Source organism: Nerophis ophidion, linkage group LG15 (genome assembly GCF_033978795.1).
Source record: "Nerophis ophidion isolate RoL-2023_Sa linkage group LG15, RoL_Noph_v1.0, whole genome shotgun sequence".
Lineage (NCBI taxonomy): Eukaryota > Metazoa > Chordata > Actinopteri > Syngnathiformes > Syngnathidae > Nerophis > Nerophis ophidion.
Window position 1 is genome coordinate 34875976 of NC_084625.1, and position 23610 is coordinate 34899585.

General features: G+C 39.5%; 1 protein-coding gene and 1 long non-coding RNA gene across 2 annotated transcripts in view; one reads left to right on the plus strand and one right to left on the minus strand.

The window, feature by feature from the left end:
- The window catches only part of dok6 (docking protein 6), a 138872-nt gene that overhangs the window by 88071 nt on the left and 27191 nt on the right, over positions 1–23610 (minus strand). The gene's annotated exons all lie outside the window — the stretch shown is intronic.
- LOC133569611 (uncharacterized) overlaps positions 3960–23610 on the plus strand; it is a 45617-nt gene continuing 25966 nt past the window's right edge. The window contains exons 1-4 of the long non-coding RNA XR_009809836.1: positions 3960–4065; positions 8324–8390; positions 10660–10726; positions 12868–12970. This is a non-coding gene — a long non-coding RNA (uncharacterized LOC133569611). The remainder of the gene's footprint in view (positions 4066–8323; positions 8391–10659; positions 10727–12867; positions 12971–23610) is intronic.

A 23610-nucleotide genomic window follows, 5' to 3' on the forward strand; every position in this document is an offset into this window, starting at 1 on the left:
ACAGTCTGGCGCAAATTTGTAACAGTGTTAAAGTTGTTTATACGGCCACCCTCAGTGTGACCTATGTGGCTGTTGATCAAGTATGTCTTGGAGTCACTTACTTGTGTGTACAAAAGCCAGAAACAACATATGACTGGACTGGCACGCTGCTCGTATAAATTGTAGAGGGCGCGAAAGACAGTGCCAATACGGCACCCACTGAACATTGTTGATTGGATGAATAAAATCGTCAGAAATTCAAAAGAATGGTTGCCCTGAAATTCAGGCGCCTGTGGAAAATATAATGCTGTCAAGCGCCATTCAAACAAAACTCGCGGGCTGCACTAACATTACATTTTCATATCAAGGTGCGGGCCACAAAATAACGTCTCACGGGCCGCAATTGGCCCGCGGGCCGCGCGTCTGAGACCTCTGTTTTAAATGATGCAAAAGTATACAATAAACCTACCTATTTAAGAATTGGAATCGAGAATAGTTATAATTGGAACTAGAATTTCATTTTCAAAATATGCTCAAACCAAACCTACTTTGTGCAATACAAATACCTGCCTTTGCTATAACACTGCCTATGCCTTGATTGACACAAGGTGTACTGTATTGGATTGCCTTCCTTCACTTACAATGAGATGGACTTCACACTGGCAGTTTCAAGGAAACAACTTTCAAATGCCAACTCAATACAATTTTATGGGCTTTATTTGTCTTCATGTAACACAGCAATGAAGTGCAAACTAGTCAGGTCAAATAACTAATCTGAGTCAACTGTCCAAATACTTCTAAAAAGGCCCCTTTAAGAAAGAGCATAACAGGATTTTAATTCATAAATTCTGAAAACCGGTTAAAACAAAGCTAAAAGTTTACATGAAAGCTAAAACTTTTAAATAAAATGACATTTTAATTGTATTTCAGGGTAATATCATTACAGACACTTATGTACCAATTGCTGGATTGTCGCCATGTGACCGAGAGGCACTGCCGGTTCTGACCATGGAGAGTAGTTGAGTGTATCCATTAGGGCTGCAAATCTTTGGGTGTCCCACGATTCGATTCTTGATTATATATCGATTTGTTTCGATTAAATGCAATTCTTGATTCAAAAACGATATTTTTCCGATTTAAAATGATTCTGTATTCATTCAATACATAGCATTTCAGCAGGATCTACCCCAGTCTGCTGACATGCTAGCAGAGTAGTAGATTTTTTTTAAAAAGCTTTTATAATTGTAAAGGACAATGTTTTATCAACTGATTGCAATAATGTAAATTTGTTTTAACTATTACACGAATCAAAAATATGACTTATTTTATCTTTGTGAAAACATTGGACACAGTGTGTTGTCAAGCTTATGAGATGCGATGCAAGTGTAAGCCACTGTGACACTGTTCTTTTTTTTTTTATAAATGTCTAATGAGGGATTTTTAATCACTGCTATGCTGAAATTATAACTAATATTGATACTGTTGTTGATAATATTCATTTTTGTTTCACTACTTTTGGTTCGTTCTGTGTCGTGTTTGTGTCTCCTCTCAATTGCTCTAGTTATTGCAGTTCTGAGTGTTGCTGGCTCAGGTTTGGTTTTGGAATTGGATTGCATTGTTATGGTATTGCTGCACCCCCACAACCACCAAATCCGCCCTCCTCAACCGACGCACGGAGGGGGCGGTGATGTGGGGTGTTGGCGGGGGTGTAGCCCGGAAGAGTAGCGCTGCTTGGCATTCTGGGTATTTGTTTTTTTGTGTTTATTTTGTATTACGGTGAAGATGTTCTCCCAAAATGTGTTTGGCATTCTTTTTTGATGTGGGTTCACAATGTGGCGCATATTTGTAGCAGTGTTAAATTTGTTTGTACTGCCACCGTCAGTGTGATCTGTATGGCTGTTGATCAAGTATGTCTTTCAGCCAGTATAGTATTTCAATCAAAGTTTTGCACGACTCGCTGAATTGTCTGGTAAAAGAGCTGATACAACGAGATACAACTCCTTAAAAATACTTGTCCCGTCGATATCAGAACAACCCTTCGCGAGAGTCACAGGAAGTCTCTCGTGAAGATTGGAAAGTATGTTGCTAAGTCGATATAGTCATTCAAAGAAGGTGAATCCACTTTTCATGTAGTTTCTACATACAGTGGCCCCCGGTAAACTGAGTGTGAGACCCCTGATCTTAATAATTCAGAAAAAATCTATAAAATAATGGTATTTTTCTGTAGAACTGCCAGCATTGTCACTTCATTAAAGTTGGTTGATCGTAATAAATTGGAAAAACTCTGTAGAAAAAAGGTATTTTTCTGCGGAACTGTTTGCATCGTCACTTTAGTAAATGTGGTTGATCTTAACAATTTAGTAAAATTTCGATATTTTTCCGCAAAACGTTTAATGAAAATTTCTGTAAATATAATGTTTTTGATCTTAATTGGTTTACAGTGTTTTACTTAAATTTTATGGTTTTCGTTTGGCAACCGTAGCTGCCAATAGATTACCGTTTTTTTACAGTGTATATAAATATAATTCACTTCACTTCACTTAATATTTGATAATCGATCATAGGTATAACCAGTAATTATAACCGGTAAAACTCTCAACAGTTAATTTTAGCGTTTTAAAAATATAAATTATTGAAAAACTATGATTGATAACCGCACTTCAACAAACTCACGGACTGCTCGCTAGCTTAAATGCAAACAAGAGACAATAATATCTTCCCTATTAAAAAACAACATAACCCAATCCAAACTTGTAAAAACACATTACTGTATGAGCAACTAAACTATGCACTTGGGAAGATTAAACCTACAAGCTGTGCTCTCTTACACAAAGTTATCGTTTTATATCAGACAGAGGTGTATTTATGGTGTATTCAAGGACAGCTGAACAGAGTAAGACGCCACAACCACCGCCAGAAATAAAAAGTATTTTACTTGTTACACACTTATCATTTAAATAAATAAAAACTGCTACAGTGCAAACTTATTTATTTAAAACAATAGAAAATTAGCCATTTTAACAGATGAAATACAAAGATTAAGTACTATCAGTGAAGCTTAAGAAAAATAAAATATGTAAAATAGTGTTTTTTAACCGTGTGTCCAGGTATTTGTTAATTAAAAAAATAATAACTTGGTCAAAATATTTCAGTGTTCATAAGTACTATTTGAGCACATTCAACAATACCGCTATGATGCAAAGATAATTTTGGTCATGATAGCCATGATATGACATTTTCATTGCATCCCTATGATGGACTACATTTATGAACTCTGCAATACAGTTTTACAAAACCCTATTGGAACAATTTCCACAAGTGAGAAGAGTGCCTGTTTGCACAATTTTCCTCACTTGCTTTTTTTCTTGCTAGAATATGACTGTTTGACCCCAAGCGCTTAAGTCCAAGACAACGGAAACTAGATGGCACTTCATGTTGATTCAATAATTTATCTTAATTATCAAGAATATCTTGGTTCTGAGAATAGTGGAGCTAAACAGGAGGTGGAACCATCATAGTCTTTCAAAATTATTCTAAACTATCAACTTGTAAATAAGCATAATATGACCTTTTCTCCCTCGCCCACAAACTTTTTCCAATGACCTTCTGTTTTCAATTGTTTATGAGCTGTTTTTTCCTCCTTTGTGACCTTTGAATGATCCGCTCACAGCACCATTGCCAACGCTACTATTGTGCGCTCCATTTCCCCCGACTAGACCATGCTCGAAATTCCCTCCCTGAACAATCATCTTTGTGGAAATATGAAAAAAGCTGTAGCCTTGGCCATTTCTGCCTGTTCGGATGATGCCATACGAACAAAACCAGCAGGTGGCTTTTGCGTCCAACACCAGGCAGTTTGCTGCAAAGTTTCAAGACAGTGTGTGGAGCTGGGCAGCTTCCAAACTCCGGGTGGAGAGATAAACTGTCACCTCCTTACTATTAAAAGCACTCCCATGGGAATGAAAGCGGGAGGGAGGGTTGGGAGAGTGGCTGGCGCAAACTAATCTCCAAACAAACAGCAACAGAGCTCCCACATGGACAGGTGACATTCACTGGCTGCTTACTTCCGACGCAGACAACGCCAAGGTTAAGGTTTTTCAAAACACATTAATAATACACAGCCTGACAATTAGCCCCACATAAAAATAAACAGCGCGGGTAAATTTACATGATGCAACCAAGGAGTATTTGCCTGCATTTAAAACAGTCCTCGTTGTTTTTTGTTATTTCCCTAGAAGGAGCATGCTAGTGTTTACCATGTTGAGTGGATTAAAACCAAAGAGACAGAGGAAAACTGAGGCTATCTTTAGGTGTACATGAATATGCTTGGCAAGCAGGTTGATGAAAGGTAACTGCGCAAGTGGATCTCAATTTACAGTAGAATGGGGATTTAAAAATAAAAGGAGGAGAGGATAAATGTAATAGCCTGTTTGTTCCTTAAAAAAATTGTAACGAATGCCCGCACGTCTGCCTCACAGAATCGGTAAAATTGGCAAAAATGAAAAACAAAAAGAAGGCTTTTTTAACCAAATGTTTAGACATGCAATATGTACAGAATAGCAATCTAACTACAAAAATAATTTAATTGAAATTTGGTAATACATTCAGCTTAATGAATTTAGAGTCCATTAGAAATGTTAATAATTATCACAGCAATACAGGACAAAAAAGAAATGACGTGCTCGTAGGGCTGGGCGATATATCGATAGACTCGATATTGTCACGCCTGTAAGATTATGTTTTGGTTATTGCCATGTTTGGTCAGGTTATGTTTAGTTTCTTGGACATTAAGTTCCGTCTCATCACTTCCTGGTTTGTTTTCGTCTCCATGCCAACTCATTAGTTTTCACCAGTCATGTCACGCCCCTGTCCTCAGTTTTCACACCTGCTTGTAATTATCATTGGTATTATTTAAACCGGTAGTTGCCAAGTGTTCAGTATGGCATCTTCACACACCCTACCCATGCTGTTACTACCTTCATGCCCTCGTCCACAGTTCCTTGTCACGTAAGTTTTTGTTTATAGTTCATAGTCAATTGCCTTTGTGCTAAGTCTTTTGTTTATGTCCATTATTCATGCCATCGAGCAAGTGTTTTTGTTTCCCGTTTGTGTTTCATAGCCTAGATTATTATCTGCCATTGAGCGCGTCCTTGTTTTCTCTGTTTTGTATTATAGTGTATAAATAAATTTAAAGATGTACTCACATTCACGTCTCGCTCGTGCTTACTTCCCTGTGCGTCGAGGAAACAATCCATGTCCAAGTCATAGTTTGACAGATATATCACGGGTTTGTCTCTGTGCGATATGGAAAATGACGATATTGTGATATTGGAGAATACGTTCTCACGCAGTTGCTTTTAGCTGCTGTCATTACACTACAGGCTCTTCTCAATCTTTCTTGTCTCTCCTTCTCATAGACAGACAAGCGCAGCTTCTTCCAATGGTCACATACTGTCACATCATATGTCACATACGTACATGCCCTCGCGAAGCAGAGAGGTCGCAGCATGGGTTACGTTAGCTGTGATGCTAGCGGTAATACGAGAGAAAGAAGGTGTGAATCTGGTAACAAATGAAGGAAAATTAATTCCCAAGAAAATCAGCAGGGTGGTTTGGCTTCAAGTGGGAAAATGTCGAACAGACAACCGTAATTTGTCAAGTGTGGTGCTAAAGCATTTCTCCCAAAAATAGCATTACTGCTAATATGTAGCATCATTCTAAATGTCACCTGCGAGAGAAGAGTGCTTACTCCGCATGTCAACAACTCCATTCGGTGCCACACGCCTACAGACTCATGCACAAAAGTGCACTTTCTTAGTTTTAAACTATTGTAGTGGCGTTCTGTACAAAAAGTGCACTTTAACTTAGTGTTTTTTGGATATGTCATCTTAGTGACATCATGCACAAAAGTGCACTAATAGCTTGTTTTAAAATGTCTCTCACAATCTTGCACTTTCTTTTTTGGAAAAGACATGTTTGTGCCACTGCTTAATAACTGTTTAATAAATACACTTTTGGTCAATTGACTAAATTGTGGTTTCCCTCTGTGCATGAAAGTTTAAAATGGGCATATATTAATGCAGTATGAACAACAATGTTTTAATGTCGACTTAGACTCATCATACTGCTGTGATTATATGTATCAGGTGTTAATTCAAGGCTAAGGCAAAATATGGAGATATATATCGTGTATCGCGATATAGCCTACATATATCGATATATTAAAAAAAGGCCATATCGCCCAGCCATACGTACTCGTGTTGATGTTCAGGATGACAGACTTTCAAAAACAGATGCTGTGTTTGCCGTTGAATTAAATAATAAAATGCTATGTTACTGTATTACGTAAGAATCCATACTAGGTATTTTCTTTCACAGCAAAGCTCCAAATTTTGGACACCATTAGGTTGGAATATTGCCAACATTTTCTGGAAAAATAATACATCTCTAACTTGGCCATCAGTTTTTCTTTTTCTTTAGCTTTTTGTGAGTTACACAGTAAATTTATATTTTAAGGCTGCAGCTATGCACTGTTTGTAATCAAGTAATCCATCAATTAGCTTGTTAAAATAATCGTATAAATGGGATAGAACACACTTTATAGCCTTAATGTGTATTTTAGGGAAAATGGTTAAAAAATACAATTTGTCTGCTTGCCATAAACATGTGTACATTTCTAATATATGCATCAACATAGAAATTGCATTTTCAACATGTGTATATTAATACAATAAACATAAAAATAGAAATAAAAACTCCCACACATTAGCAATCTACAGTGTGCTCTATTGCAGCAGCTGTGCAAAATCTACATCTGCATATTTAAAGTCTCGGCACTCCATGCGGTCCAGATTTGGACACTCATTAAAGAAAAATGTACAAACCCCGTTTCAATATAAGTTAGGAAATTGTGTTCGATGTAAATATAAACGAAATACAATGATTTGGCCCTGGACAGGTGGTCCGGACTGAGGCCAAGGGAAAAAAACAACAACTCATAGCCATAGTACACATCGCTCTTACATGTGTGTAAGAGGGAAACATCAAACTTCAAAGAACACAAACGACATTAAAGACATTAAAGCAGCGGATACAACCAGCCAATTCTACATACAGCTATGAATAAAAACAAAAAGAAACATATACACTGTGGTAATAAACCCCTATACCATCACAGATGCTGGCTTTTGAACTTCGCGCCTATTACAATCCGGATGGTTATTTTCCTCTTTGTTCCGGAGGACACCACATCCACAGTTTCTAAATATAATTTGAAATGTGGACTCTTCAGACCACAGAACACTTTTCCACTTTGCATTAGTCCATCTTAGTTGAGCTCGGGCCCAGCGAAGCCAGCGGTGTTCCTCGGTGTTGTTGATAAATGGGTTTTGCTTTGCATAGCAGTTTTAACTTGCATTTACAGATGTAGCAACCAACTGTAGTTACTGACAGTGGTTTTCTGAAGTGTTCCTGAGCCCATGTGATGATATCCTTTACACACTGATGTCTATTTTTAATGCAGTACCGCCTTAGGGATCAACGGTCCGTAATATCATCACTAACGTGCAGTGATTTCTCCAGATTCTCTGAACCTTTTGATCATTTTACGAACCGTAGATGGTAAAATCCCTAAATTCCTTGCAATAGCTTGTTGCGAAATGTTGTTCTAAAACTGTTAGACAATTTGCTTACACATTGGTGACCCTCACCCCATCCTTGTTTGTGAATTACTTAGCATGTAATGGAGGCTGCTTTTATACCCAATCATGGCACCCACCTGTTCCCAATTAGCCTGCACACCTGTGGGATGTTCCAAATAAGTGTTTGATGAGAATTCCTCAACTTTATCAGTATTTATTGCCACCTTTCCCAACTTCTTTGTCACATGTTCCTGGCATCAAATTCCAAAGATAATGATTATTTGCAAAAAAAAAAAAATGTTTATCATTTTGAACATCAAATATGTTGTCTTTGTAGCATATTCAACGGAATATCGGTTAAAAATGATTTGCAAATCATTGTTATCCGTTTATAACTACATCTAACACAATTTCCCAACTCATATGGAAACGGGGTTTGTACATTGAATATTTGTACTAATTGATTTAATCAATAAATGGTTGCAGCTCTACCGTATATTTTGTTATACTGCACAGGGATGTAACGATAGACTGTAACAATGATAAGTACAGTCAAACTCCTGATGGTTAGTCGTTTTAAATAAAATTATCAAAAATTGAAATTAATACATACACTTTGATAACTCATGGACTGACTAGCACCATCTTCGCTATCTTATATGCTAACATGAAAACGAGGCAGTAACATCTTTCTGTCATGACAGGGTTGCAGCTTGCTGCACAGTTTGTTCCACCGGGATGCAAACGGACCATTCCCGACAGGACTTGCAGGTAGGAACATGATTTGATTCTCAAAGAAAATCAAAGCACCACCAAGAATAGAAAACAAGTCAAAAGAAACACATGCCAATCGCACTCGAAACTAAACCTAGCATAGGCAAGGAGACAAGCAAAATTTACATGATGAGAGCATGAAGCAAATAAAGAAGCCAGGTCGACTAACCGGCAAAGGCAGGCTTAAATAATGCCTCTGATTAGTGCTCGGGGAACAGGTGAGTGTCCCAAACACGAATCAGAGGCAGGTGAAAACAAGAAGCAACCATGGCAAACAAAACAAACTCAAAGCTACACAAAGCATGAACTGAGGGAGTCCAAAACTAACAGAAAATAACAAAACAGGATCCGGGCCACTGATCATGACAGCCCCCCCCCCCCTACCCCTTCAGGACAGATTCCAGATGTCCCAAAAAAAACCAAGCACGGTCAAGAGGCATGGGAGAGCGGAGGGAGGACTTGGCGGTGGGTTGCCAGACCCAATGTCTCCGCAACCAGCGAGGGAGAATCAGGTGGCGGCGACATGTTGAACGCCTCTGCACTTGGCGAGACGGGCGACCACGGAAAGGCCACATCTGTGGCCGACGAGGAGGAGGGTGTGAATGACGCCAGAAGTTCAGCACCCTAAGAGTCTTACGCCCAATTAGTGGGTGTTACTGCTGTCTGAGCCCGGGGTGTCCATGTATTGGCCATCGAAAGGGTCGCATGCAGGGGCCACCCTCCTTGTTGGGTGGCGGGGCCGTGGGAAGGCCCGCTGGAGACGAGGAATTTGGCACCTCAGGAGCTTGAGCGGCAGGCAAAGGAAGCAGCCGTGGAGTAGGAACAGAAACTGAAGCTTGCCTCGGTGCAGGTACAGAAACTGGAACCAGAACTGAAGTTTGCCTCGGTGCAGGTACAGGAACTGGAACTGGAGTTCGCCTCGGTGCAGGTACAGTAACTGGAACTGGAGTTCGCCTCGGCAAAGGTACAGGAACTGGAAATGGAGTTCACCTCGGCCCAGGTACAGGAACTGGAACTGGAGTTCATCTCGGCGCAGGTACATGAACTGAAGCTGGGTCTCGGCTCAGGAACAGGAACTGGAGTTCGCCTCGACGCAGGAACAGGATCAGAAACTGGGGTTCGCCTCGACGCAGGAAAAGGAACAGGAACTGGTGTTTGCCTCGACGCAGGAACAGAAACTGGAGTTCGCTTTGGAGCTGCGGCGACAGGTGCTTGCCTTGGAGCTGTGTTTACAGGTTCTTGCCTTGGAGGTGCGGTGACTGGTGCTTGCCTTGGAGGTGCGGCGACTGGTGCTTGCCTTGGAGGTGCGGCGACTGGTGCTTGCCTTGGAGGTGCGGCGACTGGTGCTTGCTAACGTGCAGCGACTGGTGCTCGCCAAGGTGCAGGGACTGGTGCTTGCCAAGGTGCAGCAACTGGTGGTTGCCGAGGTGCAGCCACTGGTGCTTGCCGAGGTACAGCGACTGATGCATGCCGAGGTGCAGCGATTTGTGGTTGCCTTGGAGCAGCAAGTTCAGATGCTAGCCTTGGAGCAGCAGGTTCAGATGCTAGCCTTGGAGCAGCAGGTTTAGATGCTAACCTTGGAGCAGCAGGTTCAGATGCTAGACTTGGAGCAGCAGGTTCAGATGGCGGAGAGGATGGCGTCTTCAGGACCACCGGGGCTGAGGTTAGCCATGACCTTGGTGGAGGTGGCCAAACCCGGGGTTGCAGCTCTGCAAGCCGATGGACCGGTGGTGGTGGACGGGCTTGACTCTTGGGGGGCGGAGCTTGAAAATCGGAAGATGACTGGGACTGACAAGATTTTAATTTCAAAAAAATGTTCTGATAATGTTTGATTGTGGTTTTAAAGTCCTTTGGAAGCGACTGACAGAGTTTACAGAATTAAAAAAAATATATTCGTCTCTGACGTCAGCACAAGTGGACGAGGTGACGTCATCGGGGAAGACGACTGGGCTGCCTGCAGCTTGCTTTGGTCCAGAAGAGGAGGAGCTTGGGGGGGGGGTGACGCGTCCTGACGTCTAGGAGAGGCCTTCCTTGACGGTTTTTGTCTTTGCCGGCGCGCCCGGTACCGTGGTAGTGCGGCAAAGTCCCCGGGCCATACGGAACTGATCGGGATCAGCGTGCCGTTAGGACCCCACATTAGGTCCTGGCGTTCCATGGGGGAATGACGGAGCTTCTCCACTTCCATAGTTCGCAACACCTCCCACGTACCTTCATCCATCTACTCGTTGCAAGAGAACTGAACGCTAGGTTCTTTCTGTCACGACAGGGTTGCAGTTTGCTGCGCAGTTCGTTCCCCCGGGATGCAAAGGAACCATTCCGGACAGGACTTGCAGGTAGGAACATGATTTAATTCTCAAAAATAAAAAAAAATGCACCACTAAGAACAGAAAACAAGTCGAAAGAAACATGTGCCAATACACTCGAAACTAAACTTAGCATAGGCTAGAAGACAAGAGAAATTTACGTGACGAGAGCATGAAGCAAACAGGCCGACTGACCGGCAAAGGCAAGCTTAAATAGAGCCTATGATTAGTGCTTGGGGAACAGGTGAGCATCCGGAACACCAATCATAGGCAGGTGAAAACAATAAGCAACCATGGCAACCAAAACAAACTCAAGGGTACACAAAACAGGAACTGAGGGAGTCCAAAACTAACAGAAAATATCAAAACATTATCCAGGCCACTGATCATGACACTTTCCCCATTGAGAAAGCACATACCGCAATCTAATAAGGTATTCAATTGTGCACACTGCTCTCTCTTATATACTCAGGAAAAGAGACGGAGGTGTTTTTAGGGTGCTTTCAACAGAGTAGGACACAATGTCTGACAGATGTAACAAACAGTAATAAAATATTAAAGTGCTACAGTAAAAAACAATATTTAAAACAATAAAAGCTTAGTATTTTATTTGCTTTAATGGCTGAGACTAAGACAAAATATGTTAAGCATAAAAGACAAAACATGGAAAATAGTGGGTATACATTTATTTGAAATAAGAAAAAACAACAACTTGGTAATTTTGAGCACATTTAGCAATACCGTCATAATGATAACCGTGGTAATTTTGGTAAAAATAACCATGGTATGAAATTTTCATATAAATACATCCCTAATACTTTAGTCTCAATCCTATGTTTTTTGATAGTGGATTGTGTATTTTTATTTAAATTTTTTTAAGAAATGTGTTAAAGTAATACAGAAATCACATTTACTAAAACTAAAAATGCCTGCACAACTATTTAAGAAATTGTTTGATCCAGGACATTTCTCTTTACCAGTACATTATTTCTAACGATTATTTCCAAAACCGGCCTAATTGCATTATGTTTTCTTTTCCTAAAAACATATTTTTGTCATGACACCAGCAAACTAGAGTCTCCAAACAGGCAAACAGTACAATACTCACAAATTTACATCAGGCTCACACACATGTTAACATACTGTGCATAACCCTGCACAGACACAAAAGCAAACGTGAGCTAGACTGTCGAGCGGAGCCTTGGGGGCTGGTGTATTGATTAATGAAGGGAGGAAGGCCAAGAAAGGAGAATGAAGCGGATGTGTTAATGGAGCTATGATAGATTCCTCTCAGCCTGGTGTTTTATAGGTGTGTCTTAATGTAGCGATACACTCAGTATGAAAGAGAAGTGTAAGATCACAGCGTTATGTGGGAGGTGAAATATGTGCATCGGAACTAAAACACACACTTGTTGTAATCGCTAATCTTACATTATTCATCATGGATTAAAACTGTCAATTAATGTTTGAGCTTGAGAGTCTTACTTATATCAAGTACAGGAAGGAAATGTAATCAAAATCAAATGCTGTCACTTTCTTTCAAGTGTATTATAAAATGAAATGTTCCAAGTAAATACCAACTGTGATAATCCACCCGTACATTTTCACTAATCAGCCATCCATCGATACCTTGATGAAATCAGCAATCATATGTACTCCCAATGAACAATTTGAAGTACTTTTTCATGTGGAGTCCCTCAGGGTTCAGCTCTTGGTCCAATGTTAAATAAAAGTCCCTGAACTTAGTGTTGATAAGCTTTTTCAGCCTCCAGGCACTGATTCGAAATACCTGCCAAAAAAACACCATTCCACCGTTACAATGTGAATACAATACAAGCCACGCACTGTCCCGCCTGGTCGTAAACATTCCTACACAGTGGCCTTGTGGTTAGAGTGTCTGCCCTGAGATCGGTAGGTTGTGAGTTCAAACTCCGGCCGAGTCATACCAAAGACTATATAAATGGGACCCATTACACTCAGCACCGAAAATGATTCCCAGGCATGGCCACGGTTCTGCCCACTGCTCCCCTCACCTCCCAGGGGGTGAACAAGTGGATGGGTCAAATGCAGAGGACACATTTCACCAGTGTATGTGACAATCATTGGTACTTTAACTTCTCAGTCGAGTTTCTACCCATGACACAAATCTAAAGCCCTTTTTCTCCTTTTAGCTTCTGTTTTTTGCCACTGCTTGTCAAGACGGGGGGGGTCGCAGCTTGCTGCGAGATTTGTTCTTCAGTGACGCAAACGGACTGGACCGGACATGGCTTGAAGGTAAATGCATGATTTTAATTTTAACTCAAAAGCTACAAAAAAAAGGCGCTCATAGAAGAGGCACAAAACTTAACGCAGGGAACAAAACTTATACTTTAACATAAACTATGAACATAAAAAAAACAACACGTACTGTGACATGAGCAAAGCAGCATGAACTATGGACATCAATGTCGCCAGGCAGACTAACTGAAATCAACAGGCTTAAATAGTCTCTCCTGATTAAAACAGGTGCGTGAGTCCAAACAAATGAGGTAGGTGAAACTAATGAGTTGGTATGGTGACCAAACAAGGGAGCGCAAAAACAGGAACTAATGGAGTCGTCATAGAAACTAAAACAAACAAGGATGCACAAAAACAGGAAGCAATGGAGTCTTAAACATAACAGAAGAAAACTAAACAAAACATGATCACAAGACATAACACTGCTAACTCATAAGAGAAATCTCTGGCTGAAACCTGCAAAGAGCAGCAATATTTTCACCATTTAGTCACTAGCTGTAATTGTCATTGGGTGCAGTGCAAGGAGGTGTTTTAAAGGGGAACATTATCACAATTTCAGAAGGGTTGAAACCAATAAAAATCAGTTCCCAGTGGCTTATTTTATTTTTCAAATTATTTTTTTTTATTTTACCCATCATGGAATATCCCGCAAAAAGGCTTTAAAGTGCCTGATTTTCGCTATCTTTAAATCCATCGTCCATTTTCCTGTGATGTCATTTAGTAATGCCAACATGGCGGATAGCACAGCAAGATATAGCAACATTAGTTCGGATTCAGACTCGGATTTCAGCGGCTTAAGCGATTCAACAGATTACGCATGTATTGAAACAGATGGTTGGAGTATGGAGGCAGATAGCGAAAACAAAATTGAAGAAGAAACTGAAGCTATTGAGCGAATAGCTATTGAAGCTCTTCGGCGATCGCCTTCTAACCAACGATTGAGTGTCGCAGGGTAGCCATACATCTCTGTGCCATGTCTGTCGTAGCATCGCCGGTAAAATGTGCAGGAGCAACTTAAACCCGTAAGTGTTTGGCATTAAATGTGGGTGGAGTGAAAGGCTGGATGCAAATATAGCTACAAATGTACATACAGCTAGCCTAAATAGCATGTAAGCATTGATTAGCTGGCAGTCATGCCCCGACCAAATATTTCTGATTAGTACATAACTCAATAACATCAACAAAACTCACCTTTGTGATTTCGTTGACTTTATCGTTGGGAATGCATCTGCTTTGAGTGTCGCAGAGTATCCATACATCTCTGTGCCATGTCTGTCGTAGCAAGTGTTTGTTTGGCATTAAATGTGGGTGGAGGGAAAGGCTGGATGCAAATATAGCTACAAATGAGGCATAACGATGCAATATGTATATACAGCTAGCCTAAATAGCATGTTAGCATCGATTAGCATGCCGTTCTAATCGATGCACACTCCACGTAAGACAACTTGAATCTGTCCCTGATCGTGTTGTTACACCCGACAACACACCGACTAGGCATGATGTCTCGAGGGTACGGAAAACAGTCGAAAAAAATGAAAATAACAGACTGATTTGACTCGATGTTTGTAATGTGTTTGAGAAAATGGCGGATTGACTACCCAGGTGACGTCACAATGTGCCGTCATTGCCCCGAGAGCGAATAATAGAAAGGCGTTTAATTCGCCAAAATTCACCCATTTAGAGTTCGGAAATCGGTTAAAAAAATATATGGTCCTTTTCCTGCAACATCAAGGTATATATTGACGCTTACATAGGTCTGGTGATAATGTTCCCCTTTAAGAACTCTAAGATGACTATTTCTATGACCAAGAAACCCTCAGATTACTGTTTAGCAATGTTTTGAGACATTTTAAAGTTGCCATATGCATGTTTTATGGTGAAAAAATTGTCGTGGAGGAGAGTATCCATGACTTTGCCCAATAAACTTAAAGAACTTTGCACAATATGAAGCAGCTAACAGAAAAACTTCAGGGTTTCCCCATAATTGATTTGATTGTGGCGTTGCACCACGGCAACATACAAGCTGCCACACATTAAAAAATAGTCGTTTTTTTACGTGAAAACAAAGTAAAGTAATACAATGTATTTAGCGTCTAAAAGAAGACAAAGTCTGACACGTTTTTTAGATTTTATTGTCAATTTCATGCCAACACCATGCCCAATCCCAACAAGTATTTCCTCCTTGCACACACCTTCATCTTCGTGCATCACCCCTAGACACACAACACTTCCTCATTCTCCGGCGACACAGTGTGTTCACAGACATGACCACTGCAACACAGGGCTGTTAGGAACAGTGACGACTTGGGGTGATGTGTTTGTGACAGTATAGGAGCCGGCGAGACGCAAACAGCAACACAACAGAAAGCAAAAGTAAATTAAGTGTCAGAGACTGAAGTAGAATCCTGTCCAGTTATTTGGAGAACAAGACATGGTGGCAACAATGAAAACACCGAAGCCAAGATTTAAGAGATGCAGACATCGTTAGCTACAAGAGCTTTTTGATTATTAGGAACAGCAAGAAACAGAGGGCTAAAATGCTTAAGTGAGGACTGGATAGAGATTTATTTAGGAAAGTGACTGTATAATAAAGGTACATCAGTCAGTAAGAAAGACAACATTTGGGCTGTTGTTCGCCATATGGGATGGGACACATCAGTTTGTCAATTTGTCACTGGGTATTGATTTAATATAAGGAAGCTGGTGAAAAGACACAAAATGACCACATGGCATATCTGCAAATGAATTCCTGAAGCATCTATCAAAACAGAGCTAAAACTAAACTGCACACATCTACGAGGCAAACATCTAATTATATGCAAATCAGGCAATCTTGTTCAGTTTAACTTTGTACTTGGCACTCAGAAAGTTGGAGAGCAAATAAGAATGGTGGCCAATTAATTGAGGATCAAGAGAAATATTTCAAATACAAGACATACACAGACTTCCTAACACCAGAGAGTAATTTGTCCTTGTTTAGAAAGTAAAGTCCGAACTGCTGGGAGTCTGCTGACTCTGTCTTTTCTATGCTCAACAGACAAGTACAGTTCCTGGGGTGAAAATCCCCTGATGTGCACAAATCCAAACGGCCTGTCATTGTTAACAGCAGGTGCACGGTTGTGGTAAGAGTCTATCTTAAACGGCCGTGCCATCTCGGACAATAGGCGCATTATTCTCCAACCCTTTTTTTCTCTGTTTTTTGGTGGGTGCTCGCTCTTCAACAAAGGTGACATATACCATTACAATGTGGTGCTGTCCATGTCGAAGCCACAGTTCGCTTAGCACAAATGCCCACTTGTTAAAATAGCTGAGTGCGACAAAAGAGCTGATAGCCACTAATGCAGAAGAGCAACAGTAGACTGGGATAGTAATGGGACCAATAGGGGACAGGTCAGGAAAGGGCTTTAACAATAATAACTCAACACATTTTTTGGCACAGCTAATATTTTTATCAGTGTCTACCAAATGTCACATTATACTGTACAGTAAACAACGTCTATTTGACAACACACAAGCTCTTTAAGATATCTTTGGGGGAATCGTATTCATATAACGCTTTTCTGTAGTGACTCAAAGCACTTTACATAGTGAAACCCATGATTTATATTACATTTCAACCAGTGTGGGAGGCACCGGGAGCAGGTGGGAAAGGTATCTTGCCCAAGGACACAACGGCAGTGACTAGGATGGCGGAAGCGCGGATCAAACTTGGAACCCTGCAGTTTCTGACACGGCCGCTTTACCAATCAAGCCACACCAATCTGGATATGAATCAAAAATGAAAAAAAGGATTTCAGTTACAAGCTAGTTTTCCTAAATAAATCCAAGGTTAAGAACACAGATACTTAATCTAAGTGAATTGTTCAAAAGAGGGTGATGTTACGGTAATAATATAGTATATTGAATATTAATAAGTGCATCAAAGTCTTGATTTTTAAATAATTTTAAAAAGTTGGAACCGGCGATTAAAATGATTTAAATATCTGTGCTTACATTATCATAAATACTACTATTACTTGTTTTTGTAATTCCTCCCTCATATTGGTTCAAACCTATAGGCCTGATTATTGCTTTTACTGATTATTTGTTTGCAACCACAATCCAACTGTGATTGTGTTTCTACTTCTCGTAACTCTGGGCAGGCTGTAATTAATTTTTAATGGATTTTCTAGTCTGACCAATGCGGTCTCATAACAGTTCTGCAAGACCGCAATAACCAAGCACTTCGCTCCCACTGTTATCACATTTGCAGTATATTATTAGCCATTAGAGCGAGTTGCCGTTAGTTTGAATTGAATTTGACTGTGATAACTAAAAGATATTGTCAACGTATAGTTAACTGTACTCTGAATTTGCCTGTCGTTACTAATACTAAGGGAATTAAGATGAATTATATATGCAGCACTGAAGCAATTTGTACTCTATAAAAGAGAAGGGAGCGTAGATAAATCAAGTGTTGGATGAAACCAGGCTGCAATCCAAAATCAAACACACAGGCATTTTTTTGCTATAAAACTTGGTTAACTTCCCAAATTGTCTACCTTGGGGGAGTTTCATTTTTGGTTCTACTGTATTGATTTTGAAGTGTTGCTCTCTATTATTTGGGCCGTACAAAGTATGGATGTTTTAAAAGAAAAAAAATACAGCCCATATGTCAGCATTGTGTGATTAGTAGGGGTGCATAATGAATCATGGACATATCAGGGACGGCGTGGCGCAGTGGGAGAGTGGCTGTGCGCAACCCGAGGGTCCCTGGTTCAAATCCCACCTAATACCAACCTCGTCATGTCCGTTGTGTCCTGAGCAAGACACTTCACCCTTGCTCCTGATGGGTGCTGGTTGACGTCTTGCATGGCAGCTCCCTCCATCAGTGTGTGAATGTGTGTGTGAATGGGTAAATGTGGAAGTAGTGTCAAAGCGCTTTGAGTACCTTGAAGGTAGAAAAGCGCTATACAAGTACAACCCATTTATCATTTATTTATTTATATACTTATGCAGATATGAGCAATTATGACATCACACGATTTACATTACTAGTGTCGTAAACAACCATGACGTTGATAATTTGGGACTTCTTCATTGTTTCAGAAGACGTTTTGCATGCTATTTGCACTATTCAGCAAAGGGGGAAAAACCATGAGCATCAGCATATTTTCCACTATAAGCCACAAAGAAAAGTGTGCATAGAGTCAAACTAGACTTTAAATCCACATAAAAAAATATATTAATTATAAATAAGTTAATCAGTTATAGTAAAAGGTACATGAGTTATACTTGTATAGCGCATTTCTACTTTCAAGGTACTCAAGCGTATTTAACTCAATGTAACACTGTTTGTACAATGAAACTATTTGTGCTATGTAAAACATATCAGAACTGTGAAGCCTTCCAAGATAGAATCCCGCGACCCGAGTGGACTCACAGTCTCACAATTAGCATCGTTTTGCAGGACACTGTACAAAAAGATGTCCATAATCCATACCGATGTCGGTGATATGTTAAAGCGACAGCAGTGTGGAGCTGCATTTTGCCACATACAGTTGTGGACCGTCACACATATATAATAAATACATAAATATAAATGATTTTTCCTGTTAATTTACATCTGTTTGCTCTATTATTCAACTTTTTATGCGTTTTTTGTAAAATTTTTCTAGAGTGTAAGGCGGGTTGTTGAACATTTGCAGAGGGCCATATTTTCGCTACCCCTGAGCTATGTTATTATGATTCCCCCTTCTATTTTTTTTCGGCACAGTAAAAAATTACCTAAGAAGCGCCTGCTATCAGTTAAAGAGATCACCACTAATTTAGTTTGAGACATCTATTATGATATGGCGCACATTAAAGTCTCAAGAATGTTTGCATACTAACAGAAAGTTGGCTTTTTGGTTTAAAACAGACATTTGGGGCCAAAACCAGCAGTTGTAGTTTGACAAAGCCCTCTTAGGTACGTTGACCCAATTAATTCAAATTGAAATCATGGATATTGCAAAGCATGTTATAGCGTACACCAAATGTTGTGGGTTGGGCTTGGTGATGTTCTTCAGTCTAATGATTCGCTAGTGGAGAATTTGAATCCAGTTCCGAAGTGACCAATGTTGAACCTAATCGTGGGTTCATATTCAATAACCGACCTTTTCAATGTAGCCCAATGATGCTAAATCCAACAATAAGGACGTGGACTGAAAGTCTAATGCCTCAAAGGTCATCAGCGTCAGCAATTCTGCAGCGCTGATAGCATCACTTGTTTTGCACTGAGAATTCTGCTGTGTCAGTGCAAAATTGAATGTTTTTCCTCCGTGTGGGGTCCCATTTACTTGTTTTTTTTGTATCTTGCGGGCATAGTATGTAGCAAAGGAAAACTGCATGGTGCGAAACCAGGCGATTAAGATTAATTGAGAATCCATACTCTGTCCTCTAGCAGCAGGTTGTTTTCTTGTTTGCTGGATGCATGTGTGTGCCAATTCTTCACTGTTGAGCCGTGCCAAATTGCCTGTGTGTGCACGTGCGTGCGTGTGTGCGCGCCCCTATGCAGTGTATCAGGGGGAATAGCCTCTAAGGTTTATGGAAGATGTGGTGTGGGGTGATGAATAGGATGCTTTTGTGCTGTCTGTACAGCAGTGAAGGACAGAAAGGTGAGGAGAGAGATAAAGGGGAAGAAAAGAGGAGGGCAGATAAAATAGCAGAGATGAGAGGCTGTGAAAAGTGGGGTGTACGGAGGGTGAGACACAAGGGGTGGTGAGGTGAGAAAACAGGAGAGAGGTGAGGAAGAAGCATATGTGAGACTGGCGGTGCATTCGTGAACATTGCGCCATTGTACCCTAGATAGAGACAATGAGGTTGAATCGGCAATCGACGCCATTCAAGTTGGTTCATAGAAAAAATAAAATGGCAGGAAACAGAGAAAGCATCCAGTTTGGTCCTTTTATCACTACGCAGAATACTGTGCAGACCTCACGGCCTCCACCTTCACTCATGGTGACGTTTGGAAATGAGCCGCCGTTGAAGGAATCGGTGAGTTCAGCCAAAACTGTTGGCGTGGCAACCTCACTGCCACTGTGGTGCTCTCCAGTTTATTTATACTGTTCTCAGCCTGGGCAAGGTCACAAAACTCTAGTGATTACCTCCTGAAGATTACTTCCTCAATGTGTTTCATAATATATTTGCAGTGGTTGGGTTGCGAGATTTTGACAAAAAACCTAATTGAAATTTGGTATATTTAAACTGGTAATCATCTGGTATATTTAATTTAATTAATTCCATTTAATTAAAGTGCTGTTTGAATTTGAGGTACTGTAAACCAGGGGTCACCAACATGGTGCCCGCGGGCACCAGATGAGTAGCCCGCTGGCCTGTTCTAAAAATAGCTCAAATAGCAGCACTTACCAGTGAGCTGCCTCTATTTTTAAAATTGTATTTGTTTACTAGCAAGCTGGTCTCGCTTTGCTCGACATTTTTAATTCTAAGAGAGACAAAACTCAAATAGAATTTGAAAATCCAAGAAAATATTTCAAAGACTTGGTCTTCACTTGTTTAAAAAAATTCACTTATTTTTTCACTTTGCTTCTTATAAATTTCAAAAAGACAATTTTAGAGAAAAAATACAACCTTAAAAATGATTTTAGGATTTTTGAACACATATACCTTCTAAATTCCTTCCTCTTCTTTCCTGACAATTTAAATCAATGTTCAAGTAAATTTATTTTTTTTATTGTAAAGAATAATAAATAAATGTTAATTTAATTCTTCATTTTAGCTTCTGTTTTTTCGACGAAGAATATTTGTGAAATATTTCTTCAAACTTATTATGATTAAAATTCAAAGAAATTATTCTGGCAAATCTAGAAAATCTTTAGAATCAAATTTATTATTATTATTTCAAAGTCTTTTGAATTTCTTTTAAAATTTTTGTTCTGGAAAATCTAGAAGAAATAATGATTTGTCTTTGTTAGAAGTATAGCTTGGTCCAATTGGTTATATATTCTAACAGAGTGCAGATTGGATTTTAACTTATTTAAAACATGTCATCAAAATTCTAAAATTAATCTTAATCAGGAAAAATTACTAATGATGTTCCATAATATTTATTCTTTTTTTTTTTTCAAAAAGATTTGAATTAGATAGTTTTTCCTCTTCTTTTTTTCGGTTGAATTTTGAATTTTAAAGAGTCGAAATTGAAGATAAACCATGTTTCAAAATTTAATTTTAATTGTTTTCCTGTTTTCTCCTCTTTTAAATTGTTCAATTAAGTGTTTTTTTCATCATTTATCCTCTACAAAAAATCTTCCGTAAAAGGAAAAAAAAAATGTATGACGGAATGACATACAGAAAAACCCATTTTTTTAAATATATAGATTTATTTATTAAAGGTGAATTGAGCAAATTGGCTATTTCTGGCAATTTATTTAAGTGTGTATCAAACTGGTAGCCCTTCGCATTAATCAGTACCCAAGAAGTAGCTCTTGGTTTTAAAAAGGTTGGTGACCCCTGCTGTAAACTAATGACTATGTCAGTAACAAACATTTTTTTCATCCACAAACAAAAGTAAAACAAACTGTCTTCAGAGTTTTTAGTACATGTTTTATCAGAGGAGTTGAATCTTTGCAGACACATAATCACCAAGTCTGATTATAAATATTTCGATATAAAAATGACATTTTTGATTAAATTAGTGGTTGTGTTGATTCTCTTAGTCGGTACCAAAATAATCATATCGAGGTGTGAGTGCCTGCAAGTTTGCAGTCAGGGCAGGATTACTGCTGAGCTGCAGCAGATAGTGAAAGTAAAGTTGCTGCTCTCTTTAAATGTTTCAACTTCTACACTAGTGTTAGTCCTATTTCCTTATTTTATTCTTCTGGAATGCACTCCCAGCTGTGTAAGGGGACGAGGCACAACACGATTGAACATTAATTATGTCGTGAGGAGCCTGACTTTTGTGAGGAAACAAGATGGTCGCACTCACGGAAACACTTTCACACAAACACACGCCAACGTACACAAACACAAACACCTCCGCAGACACACTAACCTTACTCTCGTCTGATCCTTGTAGTTTGCTGAGCTCCACACAAGGATCTGGGACTTCTCAATAGGAATATATATTTCAGAAGGCGGGGCCTTGTAAAAAAAATGATTGTATGTGATTGGGTAAACCATTTATCCATTATCTTGAATGACGTGCTACATAAACCACTCACATCCAAATCAACCCGTGACGCTGATGAGAGCGACGCTGGGAAATCCAAAACAGAACAGCCGACATATTAGATAACGGCCGAGCGAAAAGTTAGAGAACTTTTACTGAAACAGCGCAGCAATGTCAGTAGACGATCGATGTCGCAAAACAGTAGCAATAGCAGAATCAATGTCAGCACACAACTCCTCGTTGCGTGCTGCCATTGTTGTTTGAATCAAACAATCGCTTCGGCGCTACATCACATCTATGAAATCCAGCCCGGCGATCTTGATTGGTTCATTATTTTGTGCTATCTTGACGGATTTGCAATGCCCTCAAGTCCAGATCCTTGTGTGGAGCTCAGCGAACTACAAGGATCTGGTGAGAATCAGGTTACAGACACACAGGATCACGGGAAATAAATATAAATAAATAATGAATTAATTAATTATGAATAAACTACAAGTAAAATATTAATAGCAATAATACATTTAAATAACATGAGCAATATAAAAATACAATAAAATACAGTTTTTACCTTTAAATTGTTTTTAGTTCCGTTTTTTCCTCTGTACACTTATAGTTCCACCATACAATGTGTGCTGTATGTGTAAGATAAAATGTATTAAATGCTTGTTAATTACAAGCAAAAATCCCCACATTTATTGGTGCAATACATCTTTGGATAATTTGGACCAGTATTTTAGGTCAAAACGTTATAATTGTGTAAATGTAGAAATAAGTGCTTTAAATACATTATGCTTGTGTAAGGTACTTTTTTAGAAACCTTTATTTTGTTAGCACAGTCAGACCGGATGTGCTGTGGCAGATGTGAAGGGAGGAAATGTGCTGTGGTGTGGTTCTCAGATTGATGAATAAAGAGGCGACTTGAGGCTCTAAAAAATAATAGAGAGAGCGCCTCTCAACTTGCGACTGTACATCGCTGTTAAATTCATAAATAATGTCGTTCACAACAACACAAGCAGTTGAGATTTGTGGTGGGTGTATGGATTGTTCTTGCTAGGTTTATCTTCGTAGTTTAGTCGCTGTTTCAAGGAGCCGTCTCCACATTGTTTAGTTTAGGACGGGGCGGAGGAGTGTTCTCGGGGATGAATGTAACAAATGTAACTTCTCCTCACAATAACAGCATTTCATTCCAATTTTTGTCAATTTCTTTGATATTTTAGGTTTAACAGCGGATTCCGTTTTAAATTATGTCAATGTCCGCGGTTACGTAAACACGGAAATCATATGCCTTAGGTCTTTTATTGAGTTTAGTGATTATTGATTAGGCATATTAGCGTTGTCCATCCATCCATTTAGCTTTTTTTTCCCGTCAATTCGCTCCTCATCCATTTTACCGTTACCAACTGTGTAATTTGCATGTACTTTGTGCGGCCCAATAATCTTTTTTTATTCCAGTTAAAGGCCTACTGTAACCCACTACTACCCACCACACAGT